Here is a 19,568-nt window from a genome sequence, read left to right as displayed (position 1 = left end):
TAAATAGATAACCCCAGGGGACAGAGATGTGTGTTTGAATGTGAATCACACCATAGTGGCTGGCCTGAAGGTTTTCCTTTTCACTGACTGTATTTCTGATGTTCTTCCACTCTAGGACTTACAGAGCATACTTCCTGGGCTGCATGGCACTCCAGTGATTAAATGTTTCCTTAATCACTTACTTATTCTAGTAATTTCCTGTTGGAGAGATACTTTCGTTTACCTTCTTACAACAGCTGAAATAGGTTTATAAAATACTTCATAATATGCCGGATCCTTTCTTGATGTGTCCATGGGTGATCACAGTGTTATGCAACCAGCTCCTTGACTCACTTTTTCACCACCCCAAAGGGAGACCTTGTCCCCAGAAAGCACTCACTTCTTTTTCTCCCTGGTGCTCCTGCTTTTGTCCCATGGGCTTGCCTATTCTGCTTATTTCCTATAAATGAGATGACACAATACAGGGTTGGTTTTGTTTGGCTTCTTTGATGTTGCATGCTGTTGAGGTGCAGCCTTGCTGCTGCATCCATCAATGCTGCGCTCCTTTTTATGACACATTGGTGTTCATTGTAGGAATGTACCATGCTCCATTTATCCAGGTCCCCAGCTGTTGGAATGTCAGGTAGTACCTGAAGTGTTTGACGTATTTTGTTTTGTTTTTTGGTGGTTTTGTTTTGTTTTGTTTTGTTTTTTGCTTTTTGGTGGTTTTCTCCCCAAGCATATGTTACTGCGGTGCTTTGTAATGTTCGCTGTTGTGTCCTTGGTTTCTAGAAGAAGTAGTGCCTGGTACATAATAGGCACCTACTACATATGTGAATGAAAGATTCCTCTTTTGCAGGTGAGTAATCTGAGGTTTAAAAAAAAAACACTCAAGACAAAGACCAACCAGGTGGACTGGGGCTTTTTTCACAAGTGCTGGCCTTCCTCATCTTGTACTTGACTTTGCTTTATTTATATGTTTGATTGTTCTTCATGTTTGCATTGCCTCTTTAGTTCTGAGTCCTGTTCTCCCAGATTTTGGGAGCCTGACTCTTGTCATCTTAACTAAGCTGCTATCCTAGCCAAGCATGGGCACGTTCAGCCAGCAGAGGATCAAACACCAGGATGAAAGCTGAACGGAAGAACATGGAGACATGTGCCGCCTTGTGGGCAGTCTGCTGAGGAGGAGTTGGGAATAGGAGAGGGCTGGCAAGTGAACCAGAATTGCCCATCTACACAAGCAGGTGAGAAATGGACTCAAAAGGATCTGCATTGCTTACGGAGGGCTGCGTCCTTTCAGAAGGTGACTGTGGACCAGGACCTGTAAATATTTTATAATCCAGAACTTGACTTAATCATTTCAGAATGGGCTATACACTGAGGGAAGTTTAGAAATTGATCTCAGAAATACTAGTCAGATGGAAATCAGATTATTGCAGGAAGAGGTCATGGTGTTCTCTCATTCAGTAGCCATGAGATTAAACGGTGGCTCATTTAGTCAGTTGTTCAATCATTCTGAATGAATTTAAAATGATTTCTATTACAGGACTTGAAATGTGTGTGGAATGTGGAGTTACAAGCTCATTTTTAAGCACATTTTTTTAGTTCTTTCATTTGAAAGAGTGACACAGAGAGATCTTCACTGGTTCACTCCCCAAATACCCTTAACAGCCAGAGCTGTGCCAGGCTGAAGCCAGGAGCTTGGAACTCCTCCCAGGTCTCCCATGTAGGTGTCAATATTTGAACCATCATCTGCTGCTTTCCCAAGATGTGTATTAGCAAGGAAGCTACATCAGTAGACTAGCCAGGGCTTGAACCAAGCACTTAAATTTAGGACATGGGTGCCAAATGCCTATCCTAGTGCAAAAATCTTGTGTGTGTGTATATATATATATATTCTTCAGAAAGTTCCATTGGAAAATGTAACATCCTGGAAAACTGCATTGATCTTTTTTTTTTTTTTTTGCACCAAAATAAATCCAACTTTCCATTCCATTTTTCTGCAAATTCGAAGTAGGCACTGTTCTAAATGCTGGATCCCACAATGAAGAAAGCAAATTTTCCATCAGCAAGAAAAAGTTTACAGTCTCACATGGGAAAGAAAAAGTTTAGATAAGAGAAGCAGAAGTGGAAGACAGATCTTGAATAAGGTTTTTTTTGTTTTTAACGTTTATTTTTATTTAAAAGGCAGAGTTACAGAGAGATCTTCCATCCACTGGTTCACTCCCCAAATGGCCACAATGGCCAGAGCTGAGCTAATCTGAAGCCAGGAGATCTTGGTCTCCTACAAGGATGCAGGGGCCCAAGGACTTGAGCCATCCTCCTCTGCTTCCCCCCGCCCCCGCCATAAGCAGGAAGCTGGATCAGCAGTGCAGCAACCGCAACTCTATCCAGTGCCTGTATGGAATGCCAGAGGTGAAGGCTTATCCCCACAGCACTGGCCCCTAATAAGCCATTTTTTTTTCTGCAGCCTGTTTTGGAAGGCGTGAAAGGACAAATAGGTCTAAAACCAAAGGGGGTGCGGGAGAGTAAATGGAGCCTTGCCCTGAACAGCTTAACAGAGCAAAAGAGGTTCTCTTCCAGAGTGTTTTCAGAGCAATTCCCAGGCCCAGGCCTTCTCCTGAACGCAAGAGTGCTTGAAGACAAAACTATCTGAGCAGGCACATTCACATACATCAATGAGTCCTGTTTCCTAGGGGTTTCCCAGTTAGAGCCGGACCATAGCCCTGATGTGAAGGGAAATACAAGATGAAACTGTTTAGAGAGCAGGACATTTGATGGAACCATTACAACACCACTTGGGATGCCCACTTGGAATCCCAGCTTCTTCATTTTCAGTGTTTAGTTTCCTGTTAATGCACTCTCCAGGGAGGGAGCAGATGATGGCTCAAGCAATTCCTCTCTGTCACCCACTTGGGAAACCTGAATGGAGTTCCAGCCTCCAGACATTGTCATGGCTCAGTCCTGATGTTTGCAGGCAATTATGGACCAAAACAGGAGGTGAAAGATCTCTTTGTCTCTCTGCCTTTCAAATAAAATGAAAATGTCTTGATTGTATGTGAGAGTATGAAAGGGAATGCATGTGTTGATGATGTAGAATTAACCTGGGGTCATTCAGAAGTAACAGAGAGAGCTGGAAGCCGCAGTGCTCCGTAGAACTGCAGGAGACCTTTCATCATGCCCTTCAGTCTGGACCTTGGAGATGCAGAGATAAAAGAACTGGTTAAAGTAGTCTCAAGTTTGTACAGCACTAGATGTTATTGTTAGGTTTTCTGTGTGTGAAGAGCCATATCAGAGAGTTCTGGAGTTCCTGATGCTGGAGTTTGAAGACTCAGGCAGGTTCCATGTAACAGGGTAGACAGATTTGTGCCTGGGTGAAGAATGGCATGTATCCTCTGCCAACCTCAGCAACAGGAGCTGACTTGACCTATAACCAGAACACAGGAATTAAAGCCCAGGGAACTGAGATAATCCAACAAAACAAGAACATGAATCAACGTCAAGTTTTGTAACTCAGACAAAGCTATGTCAGCAGATAGCGATCATGGAATTACATTATCAGAGTTGGAAGACTCTGTACATGTCCAACAAGGGAGCTGTTTCCATCACATGACAATTCAATCGTCGGTTCTTTCCCTACAGGATATGGATTTTTTCAGACTCCTACTCCAATACTGTATTTTAAAAGCCTCCTGCTTTTCTCCTCAGATATGCTTATCAGAAGCCTGCATCTTCCTGCTCCTAGGCCTGGTAGCATAGCCTGGCTGTCGCGGCTAGTCCATCACTCTGAATGGATGTAAGGCTCTGGACAGTCCCTATCCCTGATGCCCCAGCACTGTAGAGCCTTCCACCTTTCCTGAGGCACTAGTGGTCATGATTCCCAGCCGAGGTGCACAACAGCCCATCGAGGAAGACGGGATCTGTCAGGAAGCACAAAGTTGGGCGATTTCTCAGTGTTTCTTTTGTCCTTAGCTTTTGATGAAAATGGGTTTGCTTTAGTTACATGCAGGAAGGATCAAGTTGGCAGCTGTTTCTAAATAGGATGTTCTATTTCCTCCAAGAAGGAATCTTCTTCCTGTGCAGCTCAGAAGTCCTTAAGCCAGTTTCTCTGTGTAATCCAAGTCGGGCCTTTGCGTTAGCTGCAGCTTAAATAAGGCTATGTGTCTCACCCCTGAGTAGTCCACAGTACTGGAGCGTGCTTTACACTGAACACATTTCCATACGCCCATCTCTTCATCTAAATCCATTTGTAACTGATGACAACAGCTGTAGAATATCTAATCAATCTGAAAATGACAGAACAGTGTCTGAGCAGTGCTGTAAATGGGGGAAGAAAAGCCTGTGCAGTTGAGCCATACCCTGGAGACCCAATGAGCAAAAAAAATGGGGAGGGTGACGAGAGGGGACCACTGCTGTGACAAAGGCCCTGAAATAAAGACTTGAGCAAATAAAAACCATGCAAGCAAAAAGAACATCATGACATGGGTAGTAACAGAGAGAGAGAGATGGCAAGAAGGTGAAATGACAGAGAAGGGCCCATTGTGTTTCTTTTTTTTTTTTTTAAAGATTTATTTATTTTTATTACAAAGTCAGATATACAGAGAGGAGGAGAGACAGAAAGGAAGATCTTCCGTCCGATGATTCACTCCCCAAGTGAGCCGCAACGGGCCGATGCGCGCCGATCCGAAGCCGGGAACCAGGAACCTCTTCCAGGTCTCCCACGCGGGTGCAGTGTCCCAATGCATTGGGCCGTCCTCAACTGCTTTCCCAGGCCACAAGCAGGGAGCTGGATGGGAAGTGGAGCTGCCAGGATTAGAACCGGCGCCCATATGGGATCCTGGGGCGTTCAAGGTGAGGACTTTAGCCGCTAGGCCACGCCACTGGGCCCCCATTGTGTTTCAAATAAAACATATGCTAACCCCAGACCTTGGTAAGAAACCAAGGCAGGTTCTTTTAGCCCAAGAGGAACCACTGACTCAGAGGTTGGGGTTTGTTAAGGGACTAGGGTAGGGCTGAGGAAAAGGGCAGGCATAGGATATAATAGAGGAAAAGGAAAGTGGAAAGTTGTAGAAACAACTGCATGTTTCCCCAGGAAGAGTGTAAAACAGCAAGTGGATGCTTCAACTACTTTTAATGCAGGGGGGAAAAAAGTTGGAGGGAACTTCCACTTCTTGGAGTGTAGTAAATTATAGAATTAGAAAATCCTCCTGTTAGAAGAGGTCTAGGTCCAACATGCTGAGATTGCAAACACTTCCCAAAAAGCCAGAAGAAAGGCATGTATTTTAGGAAGACAGGTGCATCTAAGGACAGCTACCAACTTTATTGCCAATATTGTTGCTGGGACTGAAAAATGGTTTAGAGGCAACACAGTTTTGGAGAGCAGAACCTAAGGTACCCAAATTCAGCCAGAGTCGTTGGAAGACTTTGTTGTTCCCAGATCATCATCCTCTTCCAGGCTTTTGACAAAAGTAAGCACAAATGCTCTCTGGACAAGGTATCTCCAATGCAAATCAACAGGTAGGAGCTCATCGGCAAGGATCAGAAAATGCATAAGCAAACAAGAGCACTTGGAGCAAAAGCAACAAGCACCCAACTCAGGCTTCAAAGAACTCGACTAAAAATGTCCAACACAGAATCTAAGCTGAGTGGATTAAATGTTTAAAGAAGAAGATGGTATCACAAAAATTAAAAATAGCATCATAATTTTCCTGATGGATTAGAAAACTATATAACATTAGAAATTAAAATTGTCAAAAGAAATTAAAACATTAATCAGATTCTATGTGGATAAAGATTCTAACATCCTGGAAGACAGCAAATATGACAAATTCACCAAGAATGTATTAACGAAGAAATGAAAATGTGTAAAGAAACGTTAAGAGATATACAGCAAGGATTTGTATTCCTTTTCCTGTAAAAGTCAGGTAATAAATATTTTAGACACTAAGTCTCTCAAGTCGGCCTCTGAGATTATGATTCTTACATAAATAAATGGTCATGCTGTGTTTCAATAAACCCTTGTATATGGATGATCAAATTTCATTTTCATGCAATTTTTACTTGTAGTGAAGTGATATTTTGAAATTTTTTAATGATTTAAAGATATATAAATTATCTTTTGCTGATGAATCATACAAAAGCAGGTGGTATGGTACTTTCCAGTTCCATCTATAGAGTGCAGAAATCATTTCTTCCAACAACACGGCAAAACCCTAAACAATATGAAAAATAACAACTCTTCGTAGGCCAATCAGGGAAGGGAGACCCAGGATATCATTGCCTGGACACAAGAGAGATGAGTAAATACAAAGAATCACTTATCTATAGGCAGAATTTGCACTGGAACCAGAAACTGAAAGGACCATCTAAAACTGGTCAACTTTGTTGCTTGAGGTAAAATCTGGGAAATCATCACACTTTTCTTAGTTCTTGCTCCAGGAGCCTCTTTAGGTTCTCAGGGGGAAGAGGTGAGAAAACTTTGATCATGGTAGTGGGGCAGGAAAGAGTCACAAAGCACTGTTTAACAAAGGCTTGTCCTCCAGGAAAATCATTTTACCAAAGCCCAGCCGGTGTGGAATTTGCCTACCTTTACTGGTGTGAGAGGGGAAAACCCAGTCCGTTCTACCTTTCCTATCCCCTGCAAGGGATGAAAAAATACGAGAAGTTTGTGAATGTTACAGTAAAATACTGAAAACTAGTTATATACTGTTGGTTCCCTCTCCCCATACTTCAACACAGCATCAATAGGGCTGTGTTTAACAACAGGAGGTTAATTGAAAGCTCAGTAATCCTAGATCCAGTTTTTAAAAGGAGTCTCTAGGAAAGTCAAAGACAACAGAAGAGACAAAAATATACTCGAGGAAATTCTAGCTTTGACATCACAGACACAGTAAGCAGTAAATATAGCTTAACTGTTAGCCAGATAAACATGACCCTCACACTGAAAAAACTGGCTTCCCCAATTTCTTTTACCCAGTAAGTATCTGGTTTCAAGAAAAAAATTTTAAGTCATCCCAAATGACAGAAACAAAGTTTGAGAACCAAAAATAGATTCTGGGGGTAAGTGTGTAACACCTGCATGCTACGTTGAAGTTCTGACCAGACAACTAGCTCATTTCACACTTTTCAAGCCTGCTTCCTGCCAGTGCTTCTGAGAGGCAGCAGCTCAAGAAGCAGGTGCTTAAGTTCCCACCCTGCTTTTGGGAAATCTGAATGGGGTTTTTGCCTTCTGGCTTTGGCCTGGTCCAACCCTGGCTGTTGGAAACGTTAGGGGAGTGAACCAGCAGATAAAAGATTGCGTATATGTGTGTGTGTGTGTTTCAAATAATTAAATGATACAGTACATATTTAAGAATTCTGAGACTGAGAATTTAAAACTGATTCATAATGCTAAGGGATTTGATGGAAAAAGCAAACTATGCAAGATGGTGCATGATGGTGCTTGCAAGGGGAGGATTAGCCAACTGAACGATCATGGTAGGTCCCACTGAAATTTTTGAAAAGAAATATAATTAATATGCCAAGAAAAGAGAAAAATATTTGGAGGTTAAGTAATATACTTGTTTTAAAAAGATTTATTTATTTTTATTGCAAAGTCAGACAGAGAGGAGGAGAGACACGAGGAAGATCTTCTGTCCAATTATTCATTCCCAAGTGACCACAACAGCTGGTGCTGCGCTGGTCTGAAGCCAGGAGCCACGGACTTCCTCTGGGTCTCCCATGAGGGTAAGGGTCCCAAGGCTTTGGACCATCCTCGACTGCTTTCCCAGGCTACAATCAGGGAGCTAAATGGGAAATGGAGCTGCCTGGGACTAGAATAGGTGCCCATATGGGATCCTGGAGCATTCAAGGTGAGGACTTTAGCTGCTAGGCCACTGCGCCAGGCCCTGTACTATACTTCTAATGTCAAAGAAATGTCATGAGAAATAAGTTGTGATGTATCATAAACTCAATGAAAGCAAAAAATGCTTTATGGGATTCAAGGCGAGCATTCCTGAGAGGAGACTTGCAGCACTGTCTGCATGTGTTAGAAAAGAAAAGCAAGTCTGACGTCCGTCGCCTAAGCTTTTCACCTTAAGGAACTAGAAAAACAGTAAATTAAACAGAACAAGGAGAGAACCAGTAAGAATTAGCTCAGAAATAAGTAAAAATTACAGAGAGTGAGCAGTCAACAAAATCTAAGGTTTGTTTACTAGAATGACTAATAAAATTGATAAATTTCTAGTCAAATTAGAAAAAAGAGAGAAGGAAGATTTTATCAAACGTGAAGGAATGGTTATCACTACCAATCTGATGGTGAAAAGATGGTAAAAGATGTTTTGTCACACAAACTTGATAACCTAAATGAAATGAACCAGTGCCTTGAATGCATGGGCAACCAAAACTTAAAGAGAAGCAAAGCGATCCTGTTGGGTTTGTAGCATTGAGGATATTAAATGAATAGAAGGTAACCTCCAAGAACAAAAAGCCGTAACAGCAGATGGATTCGCTAGTGAATTCTACCACACATCTAAGGGAGAAGTTCCACCAACTGTCATCTCTTTCAGAAAATGGAAGCTGAGAGAATGCCTCTAATTCGTTCTATGTGACCCACTTTATAGTAATATTAAAATCAGAGATATTACAAGAATGGAAAAACTATAGGCAAATACCTTTCATGAATATGGATTCAAAAATTCTCAACAAAATGTCAGCAAATCCAATGCAATAATCTATAAAAATAATTATGCACTGTGGCCAAATGACATCTGTTCCAGGTGTGTAGGCCTGATTCCATATTCTAAAATGAACTAATGTATCCCATCATGTCAGTTGTCCAAAGAAAAACCATTTGCTCATTTTGAAGGATGCAGAAAGAGCAGTTCATAAAATTTTGCTGTTCATTATTTAAAAACTCCAGCATGTTAGAAATACAAGGAAATTTCTTCAACCTGCTTTCTTGGTAAAGAACATTGACGAAATCCTGGTAGCTAGCATCACAGATAATTAGAAACTGCATGCTTTCTCTTAAAGAACAAGCTATTCTCATTTCCCAGTCATATTCAGCAGAATACTGAAAGCCTGAATGCCATCGGACAGGAAAAGGGGAGGGAGGGAGGGAGGGAGGGAAGGAAGGAAGGAAGGAAGGAAGGAAGGAAGGAAGGAAGGAAGGAAGGAAGGAAGAAACTGTGTTGAGCTGAGCTGGTGTTATGGTGTAGTAGATGAAACTGCTGCCTCGGATGCTGGCATCCCATGTGGGTGCCAGTTTGAGTGCCAGCTGCTCTGTTTCTCATCACTTCCTAAGGTGCCTGGGAAAGCCGAATAGGATGGCCAAAGTACACATCCTGTGGCCCAGATGGAGTTCCAGGTTCTAGGTTTTGGAGTATCCCAGCTCTAGGCCCTTGTGGCAATTTAAGGGGTGACCAGAGGGTAAAAACTGTAAGTGTGTGTGTGTGTGTGTGTGTCTTTCCCTCTTCCTCTGTAACTGCCTTTCAAATAAATAAATCTTTAAAAAATACTTTTATGGGCCCAGCATGACAGCCTGGTGGCTAAATCCTTGCCTTGCATCCACTGGGATTCCATATGGGCACCATTCCTGTACTGGCTGCTCCACTTCCCATCCAGCTCCCTGGCGCATGTGGCCTGGGAAGGCAGTGAAGGGTGGCCCAGGGTCTTAGGACCCTGCACCCATAGGAGAGACTGGGACGGGGAGCCTCCTAGCTCCTGGCTTCAGAGTGAACCAGCGGACAAAGGATCTTTCTCTGTTTCTTCTTCCCTCTGTAAATATGCCTTTTCAATAATAAATTAATTAATTAAATAAATCTTAAAAAAATGAAGAGACTTTTGGCTGGGGCTGGCATCGTGTTGTAGTGGGTTAAGCTGTCACCTGCAATGGCAGCATCCCATAAGGACACTGGCTCAAGTCTCAGCTGCTCCACTTCCAGTGCAACTCCCTGCTAATGTGCCTGGGAAAGCAGAGAAAGATGGCTCAGGGTCTTGGGCCCCTGCACCCACATGGAAGACACCAAAGAAGCTCCAGGCTCCTTGCTTTAGACTGACCCAGTTCTGCCATGATAGCCCTTTGGGGAGCGAACCAGTGGGTAGAGGATCACTCTCCCCTCTCTCCTTTCTCTATTACTCTGCCTTTCAAATAAAAATAAATAGACCTTAAAAAAAAAAGTTGTGCTGGGATAACACATGCCCCCCCCCAAAAAAAATCCTAGACAGTGTTCCCAAAAACAAAATGAATCAGGATCCTAAACATAAAATGCAGATTTATAAAACTTCCAGAAGAGAACATTAACAACAACCTGGAATTCCTCAAGTTAGTGATAGCTTACAAAAAATACGATATGAAGAGAATGACTTATGAGAAAGGTGATAAATTGGATACAGTTTAAACACAACGGTATTGGTGCCTTGTCTTTAAGTTAGATGAAGTCAAGTTCCACTATTATTAAACACCACAATTTACATTTATATTTCAGTTTTTGGCATGTAAAATTCTTACATAATATAAATGTGTTTCTTAAAATTGAGTCCCCAAATGCCAGAAAGATGAAAGCAAAGAATTGACCATTGTTTTAAAAATCAACTGGTCTTATGATGTTTCCTTACTCCTAGTAATATAAATAATATAAACCAGTAATATAAATAAGAGAAGATCTAAATTAGTTATAAAGAATAGTGCCCTGGGCCCAGCAGCGTGACCCTAGTGGCTTAAGTCCTCGCCTTGAACGCACCGGGATCCCATATGGGCACCGGTTCTAATCCCAGCAGCTCCACTTCCCATCCAGCTCCCTGCTTGTGGCCTGGGAAAGCAGTCGAGGACGGCCCAAAGCCTTTGGACCCTGCACCCCTTGTGGGAGACCCGGAAGAGGTTCCTGGTTCTCGGCCTGGGATCGGCGCAGCACCGGCAGTTGCGGCTCACTTGGGGAGTGAATCATCGGACTGAAGATCTTCCTCTCTGTCTCTCCTCCTCTCTGTATATCTGACTTTGTAATAAGTAAATAAATAAATCTTAAAAAAAAAAAAAAAAAAGAATAGTGCCCTGTAGGTTGCAGTAACCTTGCTTGCTGTGCATTACAATGAAGGCTTCTGATCAGGAGATCTAAAGAATGAGCTCAATGAATGGAAGGGAAAAGCCAAGAATTAAGCCAGAAACTCAAAACTCAAAAGAAAATTGTAGTTTTTGACTGGGTCCATTGAGTGCTTCACTGTGTCCTTTGAGCCGCTAACGTGTGCAGCTGGGTCGGGAACCGGGCTTGATGACATCTGCTTTTCCCGCAGGCTCTTGCCCAGCTGTATCCCATTACCTTCTTCCAAGTCCCAAGCACAAGAGGGTTAGTACAGGTGCCAGTGGGGAAGACTGGAGGAGCAGGAGGAGCACAAGGCACGGCTGGTACTGTGCTGGATCCTACCATTTCTTTGGTAATTTCATGAAAAGCCTAGGGCTAAATCTTAGAGTAAGAAACGTCTTTCTGAGCCATTTTGCTGATGTATTACTTCTCAATTCTCCAAGTTTTGCTGCCCGCTTTGGATCATCTTTGCTTTCCCTGGCTTCTTGGCTCTGTCGGGTGGTGATGCGCCTGGCCTGCCCTGACACCACACCTACACACCAATATTTTTTCTTGCCCTCAAGTGCTAGCATGTGGTTTCCCAGACATGACTCTTGCAATTCTGATTCTGATAGCATACGTGTGATGTAAGGGCAGAGACAATAAAATAATATTTTTATTCAATCTTTTCTTGAAATAGCCATTGAATTCAAATCAGGACCTTCGTTAAGGCTCTGCTGTTTTGGGTTTTTTTGTGTGTTTTTTTTTTTTTAATTGCACTTTGGGAGTAAATGTCATGTAATCCATACACACTTTTCACTTTTTAATCAGCTCCTCAAAATTACAAAGATATTCTCTGGGGTGAAATTACAGTATTTTTCTTCCACTATTTCCTGGCATAACTGATACAGTACTAATCTTTAATGAAATTCTATGTCAGTTACAGAAGCTCCTGTTTCAGGGATATTACTTTTCTAATTAGGGGACGGAAGTGACTTGATAATAGAACCGGAAATGGAGAATGACCTCTGGCCTCTTCCTACTTTTTCACATTACTAGGCAAAGCCGCCACACTCAAGGACCGCCCGTGGGACACCACATCAAGTCTTCACTCAGAGGTAAGCTTTGTAGAGAAGTCCTTGTTGCTTCAATGACCAAAAATAGAGTGGTTGCAGTGTAACCTCCCACACTTCATCACATAGAGGTATCATTAAAGATCCTTTTCAGATTGTTTAGAAAAATTCCCGTGCCAACTCTGTTGACTTAACAGATTTCATTTATAAGCATGAAAACCACTTCTGATTTTGTGTTTACTCTCCGCTCCTGTCTCTTAATTTCGCCTCACTTTTCAGTTCTACTAACCACTGAAACGTGGGCACTTTCAGAAGACAGTGCTTTTGAAGATCTGAGGGAAAGAGCATATGTTTTAAGATGGTAAAAGAAGAGCAATTTACATTGGCTTAAAACAAGTAAAAAACAAGAAATGCCTGGAGGTGTTTTGACAGCATATTGCAGTCTTGAGCGCTTGACTCATTATGTCTTGAATGGCAGGCGTCGGACAGAGGTGCTGAATTTCTCTTAAAACTATACGCAGGAACACTGGTATGGCAGGGATGTAGGGATCCGATCATACGCTGAACTTCTAAAAAATATAAATTGTTCATTTCAGAATCATAAAAAGTGCATTAAGAATTTTGACAAGCGTTTTCTTCATTAACCCACTCTATTTCCATAAAGGGATGTTAAATGAAACTTAAAGGCAGGTTAGTGGTGGCAATTAAGACGTAGAAAATGAGGGGCCTGCACTGTGGTGCCATGGCACGATGCCATTTCCAACACTGGCAGGCTCTATCAAAGTGCTGCTCTGAGGCCCAGCTTGCTCCACTCCCCATCTAGCTTTCAATGGACCTGCAAAGGTAGCACATGATGGTCCAAGTGCTTGGACCCGTGTCACCCACATGGGCCACCCAGATGGAGCTCTGATGGCTGGTTTCAGTCTATCCCTGCCCCCACTTTTGTGGTCAGTTAAGGACTAAATCAGTATATAGAAGATCTCTTTGTCTTTCTCTCTATTACTGCTTCAAGTGAATCAATCTTTTAAACAAGAAATTAAAAATGAGATTTGCTTTAAAGATACTATGTAGATAGGAATGAAATTAGTGTATAAAATGCATACAATTTTATGGCATGCGTGTTAGAAAAGAAGTCCGGGTCCAACTTTTGTAGAACGGCTACAGTGAGAAGACCATGAGCCATGACATGAGTCAGGGTTCATGGAACAGAACCGAACTCAGCCCAAGGCCTCATATCCCTGGTTCTGAAATCTCCAAGTCACAATTGCTCTGAAGATCTTCACAGAGAAAGCAACATTTAAATATTGTCGGGGGAGAGAGTTCAATTCCACACACGTTTATTGAGCGTCTAGGATACCTAGTTTATGTGTTAACTTTGAAGGTTGATGAGATTCAGCTATGTGATCAAACATTATTCTGAATGTTTCTCTTAGGGTTTTTTTTTTTTCTGGTAAGATTAACATTTAGCCTCATAGGTTTTGAATAAAGTTACTTCCCCACATGTGAATGGGCCTTATAGAATCAGAAGATGACCCAAGTTAAAGACTTGGAGAAGAGAATGCTACCCGTAGGTGGCCTTTGAACTGGAATTGCAACATCAGCTCTGTTTTGGGTCTTCAGTCAGCCATCTCCCTCTGAAGATGGTATGCTTGCCACCCTTCATAATCACATGCATCAATTCCTTAAGTGATGTTCATACACCCTACACACACACACACAGCCTGTTGCTGCTGTCCTCCCAAGAACACTAACACAACATCTAAGCAGTGAAAACCTTCTCAATGTCTCTCATTTCTCCACCGTTAGACCCCAGGTTACAGGTGAGCCTCTCCAGGCCCCTCCCTCCCCTCACTCAGCCGATTGAACACCATGTCTTCCCCAGAAATTGGAACTGAGGAAAGAGAAACCAGCATCTACCTGGAATATGAGGAGCATTGTTGATCTTGCAAGCCAATTGATTAAGCAGAGAAAGCCATAGTTATTAGAGAAGAAGGAGATCTGGGAGTTGAGAGAGAGGCAGCAATGTGTCCTCACGCTTCCTAAAGCCAGTTGTACGCTGACCCTAGAATTCTCCTTACAACAAATCCGCATTATTTAATTGGGCTTGCATTTGTTTCCTATCTGCAATCCAAAGATCCTAACTAATGCAACTGAGTGTGTCCAGCTGCCATGCTATGGTTCCCATCCTGTCAGCCTTCCGCCAAACACAACTGACAGGATCCCTCCTCCTGTAAAGAACAACAGTACCCAAGGGAGGGGCACATTTATGAGCAGTCCTGTAGCGTAGAGTAAGTGACAAGATCAACATTGCCAGATTTGGAAATAAACCAGGATGCTGAGTTAAATTAGATTTTCATATAAACAGTGAGTCTTTTTTTTTAAAGATTTATTTATTTTTATTGGAAGGGCAGATTTACAGAAAGAAGGGTAGACAGATCCTCTGTCTGCTGGTTCACTCCCCAAGGGGCTGCAATGGCCAGAGCTCAACTGATTCAAAGCCAGGAGCCAGGACATGAATCAGCACCCGCATGAGATCCTGGCGCATGCAAGGCGAAGCTTTAGCCACTGTGCTAAATCACACTGGGCCCAGAATGAGTAATATTGTTAGCATGTGTCTCAAATACTTCGTCTTGGAACCTCAGAGATGTGCTATATGCATATATTGATTAGGTAAGGGAACTTAAACAGGTATCTGATAAGGCTTATTTAGTTTTCTGTTTAATCAATTGGCTGTTGTCTGGAGAAAATAATACCCGAGTTTTAAGTTTTAAAGGAATTGTATGAGTTTGCTGGGTGAAGAAGGGTAAGGAGAGTATTTGAATGAGAAATAGAAAGTGATGGAGAAGGCACAAAATCTTAACATAGCAGTGTGTATGTTGAGAACTCAAGCCTTTAAGTGTTACTAAGGCTCCTTAGTACCAGGCAGTAAGGTTAAAAATGTCAGTAACTACATTGGAATTAACATGGCATGGTAATCACAGTAATGATTTTGCCTGTGCAGACACCTACTGGAATGTCAAAAAAAGGTATTTTAAATGCAGTAATTCACAATGACACCAAAAAGCTAGAAGGGTTTACACAGCAAATAAAAGCTTTGAAGAATTCCTGGAAATAAAACATTAATAGGATCTAGTTATCAGTGAAATAAGACTGAGAAAACGGAGACATTTGCTTCAATGTCGTTTCAAATTTGAATAGGTTTTCCTAAGGATACTTAAAGTTCATTGGCAACAATAAGAAGAGCCTGAGTACATCACTGTGATAAGTATCCGAAGATCTGCTGTGGGAATAGGAATTCAGCCTAGTCGTGCCTGCTTCCTGCATTGGAATCAGATTTGGGCTTGATTCCTGACTCTAGCTGATGACCCAGCATCCTACTAATGCACACTAGAAAACAGCAGTGATGTCTCAGGTCTAATTGGTCTGCTGCCACCCATGGGTCTGAATTAAGGTCCCCGATCCTGGCTTTGGCATCTGGGTAGTGAACGAGTGGATAGAAGGTCTCTCACCGTCTCTCAAGCATGAAAGCAAACAAAGATCAGGATCTCTGGGGTCCCTGCATCATCCCCCTCTCCTTCCCCCACCCTTTTCCTTCTCCCACCCCTCTCCTTTCCCCATTTGCCAGCCCACAATTTCCTGCTGGAATAAAGCCCTGGGGATGTTTGTTTTTCTAACTATGATAAGGGAGAGTTGTTAGGGTTAGAATTACCATAAAGATTTGTGTCTAGATTAAATCAAGGAAAAACTAGAGATAACTCAAAGCTTTAGTCAAGATTGTAGACTGAGAATACTCCAAAACTAAAGTAGGTCTGCTCTTGGAGAAAATTGGAAGGCCCCAAGTAGGGGCACCATCTTGGTTCTAAGAAGCACATTTCTCTGCTTATACATGAGGGTCCTTCAAGAAGTATTTTTTTCATACATTTTGCATATTTTGATAATGATACATTTTGTACACTGTAAGTGTAATAACATTGTTTTAATTTCTCAGATTATCACTGACAGGAAAACTCAAATTATATGGAAACTTTTTTTTTTATTTGTATCACTGTAGTCACAAATTGTAGATACACAATCAAATTCATGTACAATTTTTGGCTATAAAATCAGTATCTTTAAAGCTATATATATTTAAATTGGGTCTTGCAGAGTTATCTATATTGAAAACCTAGAACAAACGACTATGACTACGGGCTGGTATTTGGACCAGTGCATCAAGCTAAGGGCTATACTGTGTATATGGGCTATACTGTATATCCAGATGTTCCACTTTTTAAAATTTATCTATTTTTATTGCAAAGTCAGACATACAGAGAGGAGGACAGACAGAGAGGAAGATCTTCCATCTGTTGAATCACTCCCCAAGTGGCCACCAACAACTAGAGCTGCACCTATCTGAAGCCAGGAACCCAGAGTCTTTTCTGGGTCTCCCACGCAGGTACAGGGTCCAAGGCTTTGGGCCATCCTTAACTGCTTTCCCAGGCCACAAGCAGGGAGCTGGACAGGAAGTGGAGCAGCCAGGACATGAACTGGCACCCATATTCTGGATCCTGGTGCATGCGAGGCAAGGACTTTAGCCACCAGGCTACCACACTGGTCCCCAGATGCTCCACTTCTGATTCAGCTCTGAACTAATGACCTGGGGAAAACAGCATGATTTTATCAAAACATGTAAAGTATACAACAGTTAGAAAATAAGATCATTTTTCATATTAGCTTTTGAAAAAAATCACTTCTAAAATATTTGGCAATTTACAATAGTTAATAAATATTATGGTTTTTTTTTTTTTAAGATGAATTACAGAGAAAGGGCATGAAAGATGCAATGAGAGAGATCTTGCATGTAAGGTTTACTCTGCAAACAACTGCCACAACCACAGTTGGACCAGTTGGAAGCTGGGAGCCAGGAGTTTCTTCCAAGTCTTCCATGTGTGTACAGGGAGGAGTCCAAGGATTTGGGTCATTTACTGCTGCTTCGCTATGCCAGTAGCAGGGAGCGAAGTCAGAAGTGGAAGAGCCAGGACACAAACCAGCACCCATATGGGATCTCAGCTCTACCGGCAGAGAACTAACCTTCTGTTCTACCATGTTAGCCCCAAAAATATTGTTTTTTCAAATCAAATTTGAAATTTAAATTTAACAGATGGATAGTACTTTTTAAATTGCACGGAAAATTACAAGTTTGGTTCTCAGGATCCATGTTCTTGCCCTTGGAAAAAGTTAGTATCGTGGTATATTTCTAGTACATGTAGACCCACATGTCACTTTTATGGGTAATACAAGTTACTGAAAATTGTAACATTTAATTCAGCTCTCATGCGCAATTTTTTTTCCATCATGAGTTCATTTATGAGTACCTCAAGACCCTCCCCCCCAAAGGCAAGCAAGGAAATAGATGCTGAGCCCTCTTTGGGAACAATGCTTCATTATGCAAGAATCTGCCGCATTCATCTCTAGAGGAAGGATTTGTCAGGATAATTAATTTGTATTTTTTTTCTTTCCTGTGTTTCTGCCTCTCAAATCCTCTCTGCCAAAGCAATATTCACTTATGAATCGATGGGGCTCAACTCACAGACCCTGCTGGTGTTCGGACAGAATTGTCTTCTTTTGTTTCAAGGTCATGGGCAGGAGATGAGGAAACGTGCTTCTCCGTAGCATTGGTGGTATTAGCTGGAGAACACATGCATGGGGATGCCAACTCTGCTGTGCCCAGTCTGACTGCCACATCCAGAGTGAGACAGGCACCTGTGTGTTCTTTGACCATTTATTTTTGTGCAGCACCGGAAGAGTGTGGCTGCCCCTGCCCTTCACCTTGGCCCGTGATCCAGCTCTCACTTGCAATCATCAGAAACAGTTTCCTGTTATCAAAACTTGAACCCAGTGGGAGGTGACCAGAGAATCTAATTTCAGTGGACAAAGATGCTGTTTCATCTAAAGCCACACTGCAAATAGGAACAAGGAAGAAAAACCACAAAATAAAGCAACATCCACTCGACATCTGATGAAAGCTATTACGGGAGAAAAGCACCAAATGCAAGCAATTAGAGAACTAACACTAATACACAGTGTTAAGAAGAGGAGAGGCAGTCAGAAGCCAGAGTGACGGATGTTACTGGCCAAAGTAAGGCGCTCCCAGTGGGCCAAGGAAAGGAGCTCAGCAGGAGAGGGGCCTTATCACATTGGTGCAATAGACAGGTCACTGACTGCGGTGCAAAACTGGTTTTGAAGGGAATATGATTAAAGTCAGGAAACCATTTAGGAAAAAAAAATTTTAACAGTTATGATGGAATTTGACAAAATGAGGACCAAGAGGGTAGTGATAAAGAAAATTCTCTGAAAGTATTTAATAAATACAGTATTTAGAATGTAGTGATGAGGGAGGGACCAGCTTGTAGATGCAGGTTAGGATGCCAGCATACCATAGCAAAGTCCCTTGCTTCAGCTTTTGGCTCTGGCTCCTAACTCCAGCTCCCTGCGACCATGGGCCCTGGGAGGCAATGAGGATCGCTCACATAACTAGGTTCTCACCACTCATGTGGGAGACCCAGATTGAGTTCCAACTCTTGGCTTCAGTTCTACTCCAGCTTGACTGTTACCAACCTTTGGGAAGTGATACAGTGGTTGGGATCTCTCTCTTTCTCTCTCTCTCTGTCTTCTTCCCTCCCTCCATCCCTCTCTCATATCCCTGAATCTGTAATAAAAATAAATAAATACAAATTATGGAAAAGAATGTAGTGGTGGGCTAAATGTGAAGAGTGAAGAATAAGCCATTCCAGGGTAGTGCCCACGCTTGTGCTCTCTGAGCCATCGGGATAATGTTGTCTTTTTTTTTTTTTTAAAAAGAGATTTATTTATTTTATTACAAAGTCAGATATACAGAGAGGAGGAGAGACAGAGAGGAAGATCTTCCATCTGATGATTCACTCACCAAGTGAGCCACAACTGCCGGTGCTGCGCCGATCCAAAGCCAGGAACTGGGAACTTCTTCCGGGTCTCCCACAAGGGGTCAGGGTCCAAAGGCTTTGGGCCATCCTTGACTGCTTTCCCAGGCCACAAGCAGGGAGCTGGATGGGAAGTGGAGCTGCTGGGATTAGAACCGGCGCCCATATGGGATCCCGGGGCATTCAAGGCGAGGACTTAAGCCGCTAGGCCACGCTGCTGGGCCCGGATAATGTTGTCTTACTAAGTGATTCTTAAAGACAGGAAGAGAAGTAGATTGGGTTAACATTAAAATTTTTAAATTAGACATACTAGTAATAAAATAACATCAACCATTCTATTGGAGTTTCTAAGTTGGACTATCCCTGATTCTACCTGATGCTTTGGGAGATCTATTTCCATTTAGCGCTATAAACATTCTGACACACAGACGGTCATGTTAGTCCTTTTTGACAGTTGAGGTGGTAGGATGTAGTGAGGTCAAATAATATCCCCAAACTCACCTTGAATATATAATGTGATCATCACAAACCAAACAGCTTAT

The sequence above is a fragment of the Ochotona princeps genome, chromosome 1, assembly GCF_030435755.1.
Source record: "Ochotona princeps isolate mOchPri1 chromosome 1, mOchPri1.hap1, whole genome shotgun sequence".
Classification (NCBI taxonomy): Eukaryota; Metazoa; Chordata; class Mammalia; order Lagomorpha; family Ochotonidae; genus Ochotona; species Ochotona princeps.
This window is presented reverse-complemented; position numbering follows the sequence as displayed.